The 14,502-nt window shown below is 36.8% G+C and overlaps 1 protein-coding gene and 1 long non-coding RNA gene across 2 annotated transcripts in view; both read right to left on the bottom strand.

Moving 5' to 3' along the window:
- ASXL3 (ASXL transcriptional regulator 3) overlaps positions 1 to 14,502 on the bottom strand; it is a 174,067-nt gene that overhangs the window by 143,903 nt on the left and 15,662 nt on the right. The gene's annotated exons all lie outside the window — the stretch shown is intronic.
- Positions 4,036 to 10,572, bottom strand: LOC128627228 (uncharacterized). Its single transcript, XR_008391377.1, has 3 exons — positions 10,397 to 10,572; positions 5,218 to 5,367; positions 4,036 to 4,356 (listed from the first exon to the last, which is right to left on the bottom strand). It is a non-coding gene; the product is annotated as an uncharacterized LOC128627228 (long non-coding RNA).

Here is a 14,502-nt window from a genome sequence, read left to right as displayed (position 1 = left end):
AAGCTTGCTTTTTCTACCAAGTTGAATGCTTTCTCATCATGAGCACAGGGCGCTTATAGGAACTGAAGGTCCATAGTAAAGATATTACATGCAATATGTACCTCATAATCTCCATGTCAGTAATCTCACACTTAAAAGTCAGGTATGTTCTTGAATTCTTATATAATGGTTTAAACTATACTTCCCTTTGGTGGCAGCTATCAAAACTGTCATTAATTATCATTATCCATTTAATGATATTCTTTCTGCTACATTTCGAGCCTCATATGATCATGGACCTTGGTCCTCATTCACGTCTATAGCCCCAGACTCTGACACTACTAAGTAGGCTTCAGTAAAGACCAAGTTAATGTTGGGAGATGTGAGCTGTTCTCTATTAGGAACCTTTATAGAATAATAAAGACAGTTATGAGCTTTGGAGTCAGGTTGACCAGGAAACTCTTACTCACTAGCTGTCTGATCTTAGATATTTAACCTCCCTGAACCTCAGCGTTGTCATTTCCTCATTTATAAAAATGTTGTGAGGACCAGATGACATAATGAATGTAAAGCACTTATTGTTCTAATATAACAAATGACTACACGGCAATATGTGTTAATAGTCATGAGCTAATACTATTACTGGTGGAAAAAACAGCCCACTTTGAGCACAGCCTAGACAGATCAATCTTTTTAATACAGAGAAGAGGGCTATAAGAAAATGATGGACATTAGATGTGGTCTCTCTTTGAGATTTCCTGCATAAACTGCACTAGAGTTCTACAAGTCGGGTTAGCTCCATGTTGCCATCCTTCATCATCTGACCACTGCCAAACTTGCTCCCCTGCACCACTCTGTGCCTAGTTTCACCACCCCTGAGTCTTTCTCTGTTTAACAAGAGAGATTAAACCCTAAGGCACTCTTGGAGATGCTGCTGTTACCTAGGAGGAACTGCACACTACCGGGACACCTCCTGTACTTGTGCTACAAATCAAGTAAAAATGTAGATAATAACAGTAACCACTTACTTTCAACAACATATAATTAAAGACAAATTTTCAAGCAACAATGCATCAGAAGAAAATTCTCTTTTACTGGAAAATTGTTTTAATTACCCAGCTTCATCAAACCTGAGCATGTCTGAAAGATAGAAACGTCTTTCTGAGACCTGGAATAGTTCAGAGAGTAATTATTACCTGAATTTGCAAATAATGTCGAGAATTGAATTCTGATTTCCTGTGAGATTTTAGCAACTTTTCTCTACCTCAGTGAGTTTCCAATCTTTTGAAACAGTTGACATTCCATTTTTAAACAGAAAAAGAAGTGAGAGACACCCAGAATTTTTACAATGTTTCTAAAAAGTTCTAAAAAATAATTATTCAAATGATAATACCTGTGAGTCCACCTTAAAAAGTAAAGCATCTCTTTAATGAAAAAGAGATCTTTCTACCACAGAAAGTTGCAGGCAGTCCACTCTCTTCAGAACCTACTAATTGTTAAAAAGGTTTTTCTACACATCAAGTAAAAAATTGTGCTTTCCTGTTATTTCTACTACATAGTACTAGTTTTTCAGATTGAATATGACAATTATTTAATATTAAATTCCAAGCATTTCCCTAACATAGAGCTTAATGTAAGGTAATTGTGTTATATAAATTTACAAAATGGGGTTTAATAATTTATTTATACAATATATTATCCCTGTTTTGAAACACTATCAGGAGCCTGGTCTCCCTTTATTGCCAGGTTAATAACTCTTCATTGTCTTCCAACATTTCCCACGTAAAATAGCTTGCAGTCATTACCTCCCGAATCATCCTTGTTTGACTCTTCTTGAGTTTGTCGATGTCACTTTTAAACACAGCATGTCTTTAAAAATTAAACTAATTAAGATAAATTAGCTAAATACCATTAATAAATATTTTACATGGAGTTTGATCAAAACATAATACAGTATCACTTCCCTTTTGCTAACTCCTGTAACTGTATTAACATGTCCTATAGGACATTTCCTCTTTTTTGGTTGTCTGCACACTGTCCGTCAACTGAAACTTCCAGATCTCTAACATTTGCTTCTGAAATCACATGCATAACTCTGAGGTGTAGTTTCCAAGCTTGCCAGACATAAATACTGTATTTTGGTATGCATAATGTGCACTCATGTTTTTACATGTATGATACATGAAATTATTATGCCCATTATTATATCCATGGTATGTAGTCATTACACCCATGTATAATGTGAATTCCTAATTTTCCCTCAAAAATTTCAGCCAAAAAAAGTGAGCATTATACACAGCAAAATATGGTATATTTTTGTTTCATGCACTAGTGTTTGTTTCAATGTATTTTTGAAGACTCTGATATTTTATTCCCAAATATTTGATTAACCAGAACAATAGCTATATAGTGTTAAGTTCACAAATGTGAGAACTATTTATCTCGATTAAGCTTCATTTTGTTAGGTTCAGGTTATCTGTTTGGAATCATTATTCTCCTATCCAACTGCTCAGTTTCCTTTTTTATTTTCTGATATCCACATATCTGACGACCATGACTTTGATGTATTTCTCCAAGGTACTTGTGACAGGGCTGAACAAGGCAATGGACAACAAAGCAGCACACCATTGTGGTTGCCGCTGGGATCTCCTTTCAGACTGACACTGATTAGTGAATCAATATACTTTGTCTATAAATGTTCAATCCGCTACAAACTCATTTAATTATACTATCACTCAGTTAATAGTTGTCTATCACTTTTAAAAGATGTTCATAATAGACTATGTCAAATGACTGGCTGAAATTCAGGTCCAATAGGAGCACCCTCCTGATGTGTAACTCTCATCATCCTATCAAAAATAAATCAATTTAGTTTGACATGAATTAACTTAGAGGACCCATATGCCTTGCAGGGATCACTATTCCATTTTTAAATGCTCACAGTCATCTGTTTAATAATACACTCTAGAATTTTTATTGAGAGTTGAGATAAAGATCAGTAGTCTGTGATTTCAAAAAATGTTCTTTTACCTCTCTCTTTTTTTTAAATTTATTGGCTTTAGAGGGAAAGAAAGGAAGGTGGAAGGGAGGGAAAGAGAAACATCAATTTGTGTTCCCATTTATTTATGCATTCATTGGTTGATTGTTGTATGTGCCCTGACTGGGGGGATCACACCCACGACCTTGACATTTGGGGATGATGCTCTAACCAAATGCACTACCCAGCCATGGCCTGTCTACCTCTTTTCTAATAATAACAGCAGCAGGTACTCTTCTGCATCAATCATTATTCTAACATGCATGCCTATAATCAGAATACTCAAAACAATCCTTTTATTTTACAGGAACTATTTCTCATTTTATGGATGACAGTCAAGGTAACTGAGGTGAAGAGAAGTCAATTTAACTCCCCTAAAGTCACACGGCTACCCAGGGGGTTCAGGTCTTGGGCAAATTACTCCCCTGATGTCTGTGATTTTCCCCACCATCGTCAGCAGTGCCCATGATCATATCTGGAGATTCTTTCAGTGTCTCGTCATTGAGCTCGTACTCATTATTTCTCACCCCATCCAAAACACAGTGGATCTAACTTCTATGTTACTTTCCTTATCATACCTTTTTTTAAAAAATTCTGCACTAGTTTTAAAGGAAAAAATACAATGAGGTATTTTAAAAATGAGAACTTTTTTTCTCATTTTTGATAAGAAAGTTGCTTTGAATCTGACTACTAATTTCATGGCTGCTAAAGTGTGGAGGCAACCATTAGTCAGTTAACATCCGTTAGTTAAATAAAAGAACATTAGTTCATCAGAGCAAATAAAGGTATTCCTATTTCTAAATGAAGACACAGTTGTCTTATATAGATATTCACATACATGTACTAGGTAATAATGGACAAGATCTTCAATGAGATTTTTGCAAAAGCAAGCATAGGACACATGTAAATTTTGTTGCAGAAACTCTTATAAAATCTAAACATAACATAAAAGTATAATTGAGAATGATTAGGTGAAATGATCCAAGTAGATTCTCTTCCCAATGTCTTTGATAAAATTAAGATTATATACTCTAACAAGAAGTTGGAGTTAATATTTTACTATTACAGATAGACATAATAATCTTGAAAATCAGACTTGTGGATAGTAGAATACAGTATTATGAAAATTAAGAAGCTTAATGTACATGTGCATTCACATTCAGGAAACTAAACAAACACCTGTCCATATGAAAAAAAAATCGATGGTCAAAGCCAGCATTTTCCTCGAGGTAACACTCTGAAGCCGCAATCAGTTGAGACTCTAACTTTGCATATCATGGGATTCCTTACAAGGTGCTTCTATTAAAAACTGCAGATAGTAGTTACATAATTCCAAAAACCTGTCATAATAGAAATAAGGAAATCAGGAAATCACTTTTATAAAAATTTGAAGTATGTTAAAGTATTTAATTCTCAAAAATCACCTATCAAGGTAGGTATTACCTTTTTGGTAGATGACAGAACTGAGAAACAAATATATTAATTCACTTACACCAGGATAGTGCCAAGTAATAAACAGAGTTGGAATTAAAAACCATGCCTTTGGACTCCAACTGTTTCACCACCATAATATGCTACCTTGTAGCAAATAGCACAACCTTACTTGGAGTATAATTTAGCAGGACCGTTCAAATATAAAAGGTGAGCTGTCTGGTTTGTTGAGTCTAATCCATCTTTAGGTATTTTTCTTATAGAAACCCACAGCTCACCCTGCATGTTCAATGAAGCATTATTTGAAATATTTTAAAAAGACCATCTAAGAGGAGGATGGTTAAATAAATGAAGGCACATAGACACCATAAAAGAATACACAGCAATACCAACATAGAATGGTGTCCATGAGAAAGTGGTTAGTAAAGATGAGGAAGGTGAAGAACGTAAGTACAGACGAAGCATATATTCAAGTGCATGTGGTATACATATACCCTCGCCCATACCCACAACCCCACCTCCACCCCACACACATCCACACTGTATAAAAACATTCAAACAGTGAGCAATTGCTACCCTGGAGAGTGGCAGAAAAATGCTTTTAAAGTATTTTCGTATTTAGAAGCATAAAGTACTTTCATAATCTTTAAACTGTATATTACAGAATTTATGTAATATATGCTTACATTATATAATATTTAATAACTAATATAAAAATCAGTTTCAAAACAAAAATGAACACTCAGACAACAAAAGAAAGGGCGATATACCTTATACTTTAGAGCACCAGGCAGAAAATAAAATATAGGTATATTGAATTTTTTCCAAAGCACACATTACTCATCATTCAATCTGAGTCAGGATAATTCTCCAGAGTTATTCTCACAGATAGTCTGAAATGACACAGCATCCAGATGTATCTGCCAAAAGGAATTAGTTGTAAGATATATCTTGAGATAATTGTAGAAAATGACTTTGTTATATGGAATTATTTGATTCTGACCACTTAAATATTGAAGAATGACAAAGACAATGATGCTTGCTTTGTCAGAGTTAATAGCAGCTCTTTTCTCCTGACTATAGTTAAACATTAGCCTTACCTCCTCAATAATTCATTGATTTAACAAATATTTACCAAGCACACACACAGACCAAAATGAAATACAACAAAACATATTATCGCCATCTCTGGAGACACTTATCCACTCTGGTTTAGTGTAATTGGGGAAGGGAGTTTAGCAAACATCTGATTTACTTAGAAATAGATTTTAAAATAAAAGGAAAGAGACTAAGCCATATACCTGCTTTCATATTTATTCAAAATGCCAATTTAGTTCACATAAAAATGACCTTTGCCTCCCCTATCCCCAGGGGTAGTATTATAATTCAGATTCTGTGCAGTAGTGATGATCATCATGTTTTGTTTTGTTTTGTTTTATTTTGGTCACTGCTTTATTTCCAGTACCAGGCACATGGTAGGCACTTAATAAAAACTTGCCTAATGAATGAAAACAAGATGAAAAAACGACAAGGAAAGAGTGACATACTGAATTTCTTGGTTTTTGTGAACTCATTCCTTCTTTCTGAAAAATACCCTTTTCCACTTTAATTTGAATGGAAGCTGTCATATTCCTGTAGATCCTAAAGAGTTACCTACTAATGACAGGGTGGTAGTATGACAGGGTGCAGCCAATGGGGGCCCCCAGTGGGAATTTGTAATGGGGTCCAGAACTCAGGGTGTCCAGGAAATATTAGGAAAAAATATATATATATAGGGTGTCCTCACTGTCCTCACTCCCACAAGTCTGAGCTGGGGGACTGGAAGCATGGAGTGGGGCCACTCAGAGTTGTTTTGAATAGCAACACCTTTGCAAACAACCTCTAGAATGGTCATTTAACGTATCTATAACTTTTAACTGGTTTCATAGATGTGTTAAGTAACTGTGGCCATGCTTTAAGCCAGGGAGTGACTTCAACCAATGATGTAACTGGGAGGCAACTCCCTCTGGGTACAGCACCTGCATAAAAGCTTGCAGATGATCGGCTCTACACCATGAAGCCATGCCTGGCTGGACTTACTATGGCAGCCCAGTTAAGCTGGAAGAATACGGGAATGCTGGCAGGTGTAACACATTGTGGGAGGAATCAGAAATGGTGCTGCAGAGGAAGACTGGCGCTGGGATTTAAACCCAGGCAGGTGCGACAGCCATGCTGGGGCTTTCTGGGACCACAAGGCTTTGGCAAAAGTTGGGACCATGCAGCTTTAGGGTGCTCCATTTTGCCACATGGCTTAGGAAGGAGAGACTTTGCCTGGAAGAAAGGGGGAGAAAGGATTCTTGCTGGTGGGCCAAGAGAAGGAGCCACATGGATCTGGATTAACTGGAGAACACAGCAGCGACACAGCTGAGGGTGCCAGAATCAATGGCCTGCCTGAACCATGGACTTCTACTTCTTTTCCTGAGATATGGTACCCTGGACTGGGCAAAAGAGAGAAGGAAGGACTGCGTGTTTGGGGGTATTCTAAAGGGCTTTAGTATTTTTAATGAAGGCATTAAGTCATTACTCTAAATCTGTATAATTTCTTAAATAAATAATCCCTTTCCTTTTCATCAATCTCTGGCATTGAGAGATGTCTTTCCCTGGCAGTGAGCAAGGCAAACCTAGCACTGGGTGGGGGGACACCTGGAGCACAAGCTGCAATTCATTCAATAATAGTATATCATTTGCTCTCCTGACCCTGCCGGGTCTGTTCTGTAACAGTGAGATGGCAAGGGGCGGGTACACAAGGCAGGCCAATCATTGATCTTCCCTAGAATACGAATCCCAGTTGCTTTCTGATAATCACCCCACATGAGATGAGGCCCTGAGATTTGCTGGATGCCATGTCCTAGCCACGTGGAAGGAGCTCAGTTCAGAAAATACGGGTTCTGTACAGGGAGAAGCAGAGATCGTCCTGGGCTCTTTCATTCCTTCTCTTCAGGTATCCCTTTTCATTCACCTGTATTGGTTGATGTTTATACTAGTCTTCCAATAAATTCTTCTTCTCACTAAATTGGTTAGACTTGGATTTTAGTCTCTGTTCATGGCTAACTGTTCGTGACCAATGTGTTTCTTATACTAATTATTAAACCCTTTGCTAAAAAAAAAATACAATAAAAAAATAAAACTACATGTTTGGGGGGGAAGCCCTTTGTGGGTTCCTCTCACAGGATTTCTAAGAATTATAAAATAAATGATATTTCTAAGTCTGATGTTAAATTCTGATTCCTTCAGAAGATGAACAGAAGAGTAATCATTGGCAAAATTTACTTTTTCATCACTGGCAAACTAAGTTCTTAATCAAACAAAATTTGGCAATGCCAAGTGTTAGCCCTTTGTCAAATATTCACTTTGCCCCATCCAGAGACAATAGTTAAAAATCAAACAAGTGTATAAAATTAAGAACTCACCAGGCAAAGCTATCTGGTTATAATTCTGTAAAGGTACTAAATAAAGCTATAAAATAATTCTAGCAGTTTAGAGGCCTCTACCTAGAACTCAAGTTTGATAAGAAACACTTTTGAATCCCCAGGCTTCAGAAAGAGGACCAACACTAATATGTGTGAGTATGTCTGTATGAATGAGGCATCTTAGCATTTTAGCAGGAGGACTGGGGAGCCTTCTACAGGCCCAAAGGCTTAGGAGATGTGTCCTTGCCTGTCCCTGATTGGAGTCATGCATGGAAATCCACCATAACTGTTTACACTAAAAACAAAGTAAAAGTATTATCTCAAATAATAAAGATAGCCTTAAAATATCTATATCAAGATTTATGCTAAACATATTCTTGGGGGCAATTACTTTTATATTCTACTTGATATACTACCCACCTTAGTATTAGCCAAGTTTCCCGACCCCCTCTATCTTTCCCACCCTTTGGGTCCTGTTTCTTCAAGTATGTGCTAGAGGAATGAAGGCCATTTTTATCAGGGCACAAAGCAAACAGAACTGGTGTCAATCAGCCAATATTTGTTGATATGAAATACGGGGTGAGTCTCTTTTAAGGAGGCAATGCAGCATTAAAACTTACCGTTGCCAACGAAAGGTTCATTATGAAATCAGATAGTCCCTATTGCTTTCTAGCCTTCCTCACCCCTGAATTTACCAGTAGACTTCCACACACAACCAGGCTGGGAGCTCATTATACTATAATGCTATGTTTAGAGGTCAGAGGGAAGGAAAATGATTAGCTTTCATGTGATCAAAACATCTATCCTTTTGAAAGAAAAACAAACAAGAGTTACCTATTAACCGACTCTAAATTAGCACTTACATAAAGTCTCACTTGTATTTTTTCCCAGAGGTGGCCATTCGGCATTTATGAAATTATGCCCGAAGGTAAATGAGGCCAGATGTTTTTCTCTTAGATTCACTCAACTACAGGCAGTAGGCCCTATACCCACAGGAATCAAATCCTCCCCGTAAAAGCTGCATGTAGGAAACACCTTGTGGGTTCTGTTAACTACCTTGACATTCAGGTTTTAAGGGATAACTACACCTGCCAACAGGTATAAGAATGTATAGGGCAACAAACACTGGAACGTTCTATAGGGATCCTTGTGCAAAGGGGATATAAATGTAAAAGGTACTATCTCCATATTACTGGGAATTAAAAAGGGGAGATCTGTTCTGTGGCCCTAGCAATACAGCAGTGACCTTACCTATAATGATTATTGATATAATTAAGTACCTACACACCCATATAAAAGCCAAAAATCTCGAAGGAATTCCCTGAGAATAAAGATCTCCAGCAGATAACATATCATAATGAAAACTGTAATCTAACATATAAAGGAGTGCGCATTAACAACTCTATCCCCATTTGAGCAAAAGACTGATAGAAAATTCTAGAAAATCCAGTTTGGAGTTTTTGCTTTAAAGCATGGAACAGATATGGCTGCATACTGGTGAGCTGAAGGGCTAGACAAACGTTTTTCATCTGGCTTAAGATGCATATGGTCAACACATTCCTTGTGGTATGAAAGTCTGCAGGCTTTCAAGACAAGTTTTCTTCACTTTTTCCCCTTTTCCTACATAAACGGGGAGAGCTCAATAGGGAGTCCCTCAGCTGTCAGGAGTTTCTTATGCTATAGGCAGAGAAGAGTGGAAACCGGTGGGAAATAGCCTGAGGGTCACACTCTGCTCTCAACGGAAGGGAGATGTAGACAGGAATCTTGGAGACAGACTGGGAAATATTACCCCTTAGTAGGGGTGCTCCTATCTACCAGCACTACTCTAGGCAAGCAAGAGAGAGAGAGAAGGAGAGAGAGATGGGGGAGGGAGGGAGAGAGGGAGAGGGGCAGGGAAAGAGGTGTGATTACAGTGTCTGCTTCCTCTTCTCAATGGTGTGTGGAAATCTGGCCATACCTTTTCAATGAAACACAGTTTGTCTGGACTTGGGAACTTGAACTCATTTAAACTGTCCAGGTGCCCTTTTTTTTATCTCTTCAACTATCTGGGAATTCAATTCCCTGTTAACAATGATTGTTCTACTCTTTCTGGTTAAGACACTTTTCTCCTCAATAGACAGATGGGAAAAAAAACACAATTATTTTATAAGGCAAAACTACAAACACAATTATCTTGAGATAGAATATTAAAAAATGTCCTCATAATAAAAATTCCTTATTGTTTACTGGTTTAAAAATATCAAAGCATAAATACTACAGTAGATGATTTTACAAGGCAATTTAATATACTAGAGAAGGAAAAAAAAGGACTTAACCTTGTTTGCCTTACTTACCTCTTAAACATATAATTATGCACTTAGTGTCTCACAATAAAAGGTAAAAGGTGACCTGGAATAAAACCATCTGTTTTGCTATAAAGAATTTATCAGTCAGGATAGGCAGGGATACAAAACAGTAAGCATCAACCTTGAAATCTCAGTGGATTCAAACAAACACTTACTTCTCATTCACATCTATATGTCCAAACAAGACCAAGCTGACTGAAATTCCATCTTGTCACCAGCTTCTGTGACCAACACAGCCGGGAAAGAAATAAGGTGAATCACACACTGGCCACAGGGAACAAGACAACTCCTGCTGTAATGCCTAACTTCAAGGGGTCAAAGAAGTGTTACTCTACCACCTAACCCTAAGGAGGGAACAAATCATGTGCCAGCCTACTGACTATAATAGAACATCTGGTTAACCATGCATTAAAGACAGACAAAAAAATTAACACCTTAGCAGAAGAGTCTTTTTTTCCTCTGTCAACTCTATCCAACACAATTAAAGATATATACACAAAGACACAGGGAAAATGTATGTCAGTGCTTAAAGCCCTACTCCATTTCTTCATCATTCATTTTTCTAAATGACACCTTTAATGTGCTTCAAGTTGCCTCTTTTCATAAAGCTGCCTACTCCCATCACCTACCACCAAAAGAATAAGAGATAACATTTTAATGAAAAGATGGAGTGGACAGACTAGACTAATTAAGAAAGGGCCTCATTCTCCAGTGCAACTTTTAAGAAATGAAAACTGTTTAACTTTCATGAATCTTGCATTTCCTACCATGAAGCTGAGCTCAGAAGTGAATTCTAGAAGAAAGAAAAAGAAGCAGAGTCATTAGAAGATTAAAAGGAAATGCAATATCTGTATTTGCTCATTGATTTTTTTCCTACTGATAGTCCATCTCCATTCCTATTTAGTTACTAGAACTTGGTTTGTGAAGATAACATCAGCTAAAAAATTGAAAAGACAGATACAAAAAAAATGGAGAAAGGACAGAAAGAGAGGTAACATTTTTTTTTACATTTAATAGTGTCCTTATTTCTTTTCTTCATTTCCTCATTAAAAACTCTGGCGGGCTAAGTGTAGTTTTTTCTTCATACACAGCAGCATTGCTGCCTAGAGCAAACCAGGAATAACATCAACTCTAAGTACTATCACCATCGCCCAGACTGAACGGTATGGTTCAGTTTCCAAAAGGCTTAAAGAGAAAAAAAGAGGGATAAGGAGAAGAAGAAATTTTCTAAAGCACTATCTTTATTTCATTTAAGCTCAAGAAGAAAAGAAATCCCATTAGATGAATGAACACAAAGTGAAAGAAATAAGACTGTAATGTCCGTAGAATTCCACACGTAATAAGGAGCCACTCTCTTATGCTGATTTTATCAAAATATTCAGAGAAATGAGTGCAGATTTGCACTATGCATGAGAAAAGTTTGCTCTCTTTTGCTAAACTAACATCTTCTGCAGATCACAATCCTGTGGAGAAAACTTGGCATTTAGATTAGTGAATAAAAATATTTACTTGCATCCAGAAAGTATGTGGAAACTTCATTCATAATTATATAGTTTGTGAATTCAGATCCTAAATTGTGTTAAACTATGTTATACATTTTACATATAAATTATTTATATATAACTCGAAAGAAAGTGGCCTGGCCCTGGCCGGGTAGCTCAGTTGGTTAAAATGTTGCCCCAATACACCATGGTTGTGGGTTCCATCGCCAGTTAGGCCACATACAAGATGCGACCAGTGAATGCATAAATAAGCAGAACAACAGACATCTTTTTCTGTCTCTGTGTCTATCTCTGTCTCTCTCCCCAACCTTCTCCTTCTCCCCTCTTCTTCTCCCTCCCTCCCTCTCTCAAATCAATATATCAATTTTTTTAAGGAAAGCAACTGATCTGTGAGGGAGAGTAGAACAGAAACCATCCATTGTAACTTCTAGCCCCTAAGTCAGAAAAGTTTCAGAGAAAACAGACCAAAGAAATCTTTAGAAGTTTTGCAATGGCTGCCTTGCCTTGAACACTTTAAAAATGTAAAATGAATACCATAAAAATAATACCAGAAAGAATGTATGAGAAATTATCTTCATCAATACACTTCAGATCTAGAGTTCTAAAGCTGGGCAGACATGGATTTCAACTGCTCCACTACTTACTAGCTCAGCAAGTTAATTTACCTTCTCTGCAGTAAAATCAATGGCATTTATAATTTGTTTTCCCAGAATATTTTCTATCTGCCTCCTATTGATGTTTCTGTGTAATTTTCCTTTGCTCCCTGTAATTCCTGTGTAGCAATCAATCACGTTACCTGATCCTGGCCATTGCTGTTAGTGAGGAATGGGTGTATCAGCCAACTAGGACACAGTGAAAACTATCCTAGGATTGGCATTAAATGATAATAATAATGAAAAGAAGGAGAGGGATGAGGAGGAATGATGGTAGGTAGGTAGGAAGGTAGGTAAGTAGGTAGACACAGAGACAGACTGAGACTCTTAGATCGGCATGCTAAGCTTGGAGGATGCACGTCTGGGATGTTAGCGACCATTGTAAGTTGTGCGAGACTTGGATTGAACCTGCCTGCAGCATGAAGACAAGGAAAAGAGACAGAAAAAGATGGAGAGAAAAAAATACCTTCATGACAGTATCTAAATCTCTATATCCACTCACAACTGAAGTATATGCCTTGGTTTTTCAGTTAAGTGAGCCTTCTTGCTTAAACTGTCTTTAGTTAAATTTATTTCAGTTGCAACTGAGAGACACTAAACTAACAGAAACTCTAAATCTCAATTTCTTCATTGAAAAAAATGGGTAATATTATCTGTCTCCTAGATTTGCTTTTAGGATTTTAGTGCAGTGTCAGGCATATAAGTACTCAAAAAGTATAAGCTGTTATCCATTATTATTAATTCGTGTTACTTCAGTAATAGTAATATTTCGTGATAATTGATATACTAAGACTATACTATCACTATATCAGAATATTACATTCTCAAAAGGAGGCTATGATACCAAGCATATAAATATTTTTCTCATATTTATAAAGGAGATTATTTAGCTTGCAAACATTTCCATTCTGTGTTGCAATCAATGAAACAGATAATTCTTCTCTTGGTTTGGATGTGATGGCAAGTCTTTAGAGATCACCATTATACATTATTAAAATCAAACACAGAAGATTACTTTTAGGTTATTAAATTTCTACTACACTATACAACTTTGAATTTACAGAGAAGTATCTGTATTTTTTTTACATTAATTTCCCAAAGGTCAAGGTCCATATCTTATTTCACTTACACGTCTGCTAACATAATAGCAGAAATTGAATACTTTTCAGTGCCATTAAGCATGATGACTACTAAATGATTATCCTAAAGAATTAAAAGATACTAGTGGGCTGAAAGTAGACACACTTGCAAAATCCATCAGTTGTCCAATTGATTCCTAGGAAATTGAATTCCTTCTCCAGATTGTACAGTGACAGTTCAGCAACAACACAGAAATAAATTAACACATGATTTTTGTAGTTCTACTGATATTTTGAAAACTTTTAAAGACTTGGTTCTAACAGCTCCCCTGAAAAATCTTCTTTGACTCACTCACTTTATTCAACTATAATCAGTACTAATTTAACATGAGGTAGTGCATTAGCCTCTCAGGAAATGATTATAAACAAGTAAACAACTAATTACATTGTCACAACTACAAGTGCTTTAGGAATGTATAAAAGCTTCTCTAAGAAAGATGAAACCTGAAGAAAGTGTAGGAATTTACCAGATAAAAAGAAGGGAAAGGCTAGAAAGGGAGGGCTTTATGAAGACAGGGAACAACCTGTACAAAGTCAAAGCAAAATGTGAGACAGTATGATAAATTCACAGATCTAACAGAACTTTTTACATGACTGGTGTTTAGAATGCCAATGGCAAAAGAGTCAAGCAATGAAACTGGGGAAGTGTGCAAAAGACAAACCTAAAGGATTCTGAAATATGTGTAACTATACTCTCAGAATAATGAGAAGCTATTAAAACATTTTTGAAAAACAGATATTTTGTATATACTCCAGTAGGGACTCCAAATTCACACACTACCCTTCTCCACCCAAATCTGTAGCTCAGTAGTCTGACAGCTATAAATATTCTCAATGAAGATCCCCTGTCTTCTCTGGCTTCTGCATAGACTTAGCCAATGTGAGGTGCCAACTGGAGATCAGAGAGTGGAAGGAGGGATGGGTCAGAGTACTGATATCCATGCCTCCACCAAAGCACTGCTATGCT

This window comes from Artibeus jamaicensis, unplaced genomic scaffold (assembly GCF_021234435.1).
Source record: "Artibeus jamaicensis isolate MK-2021 breed Jamaican fruit bat unplaced genomic scaffold, CSHL_Jam_final contig_354, whole genome shotgun sequence".
Taxonomy (NCBI): domain Eukaryota; kingdom Metazoa; phylum Chordata; class Mammalia; order Chiroptera; family Phyllostomidae; genus Artibeus; species Artibeus jamaicensis.
The sequence above is the reverse complement of the archived record's forward strand: the minus strand, read 5'-3'. Positions and strand labels throughout refer to the sequence as shown.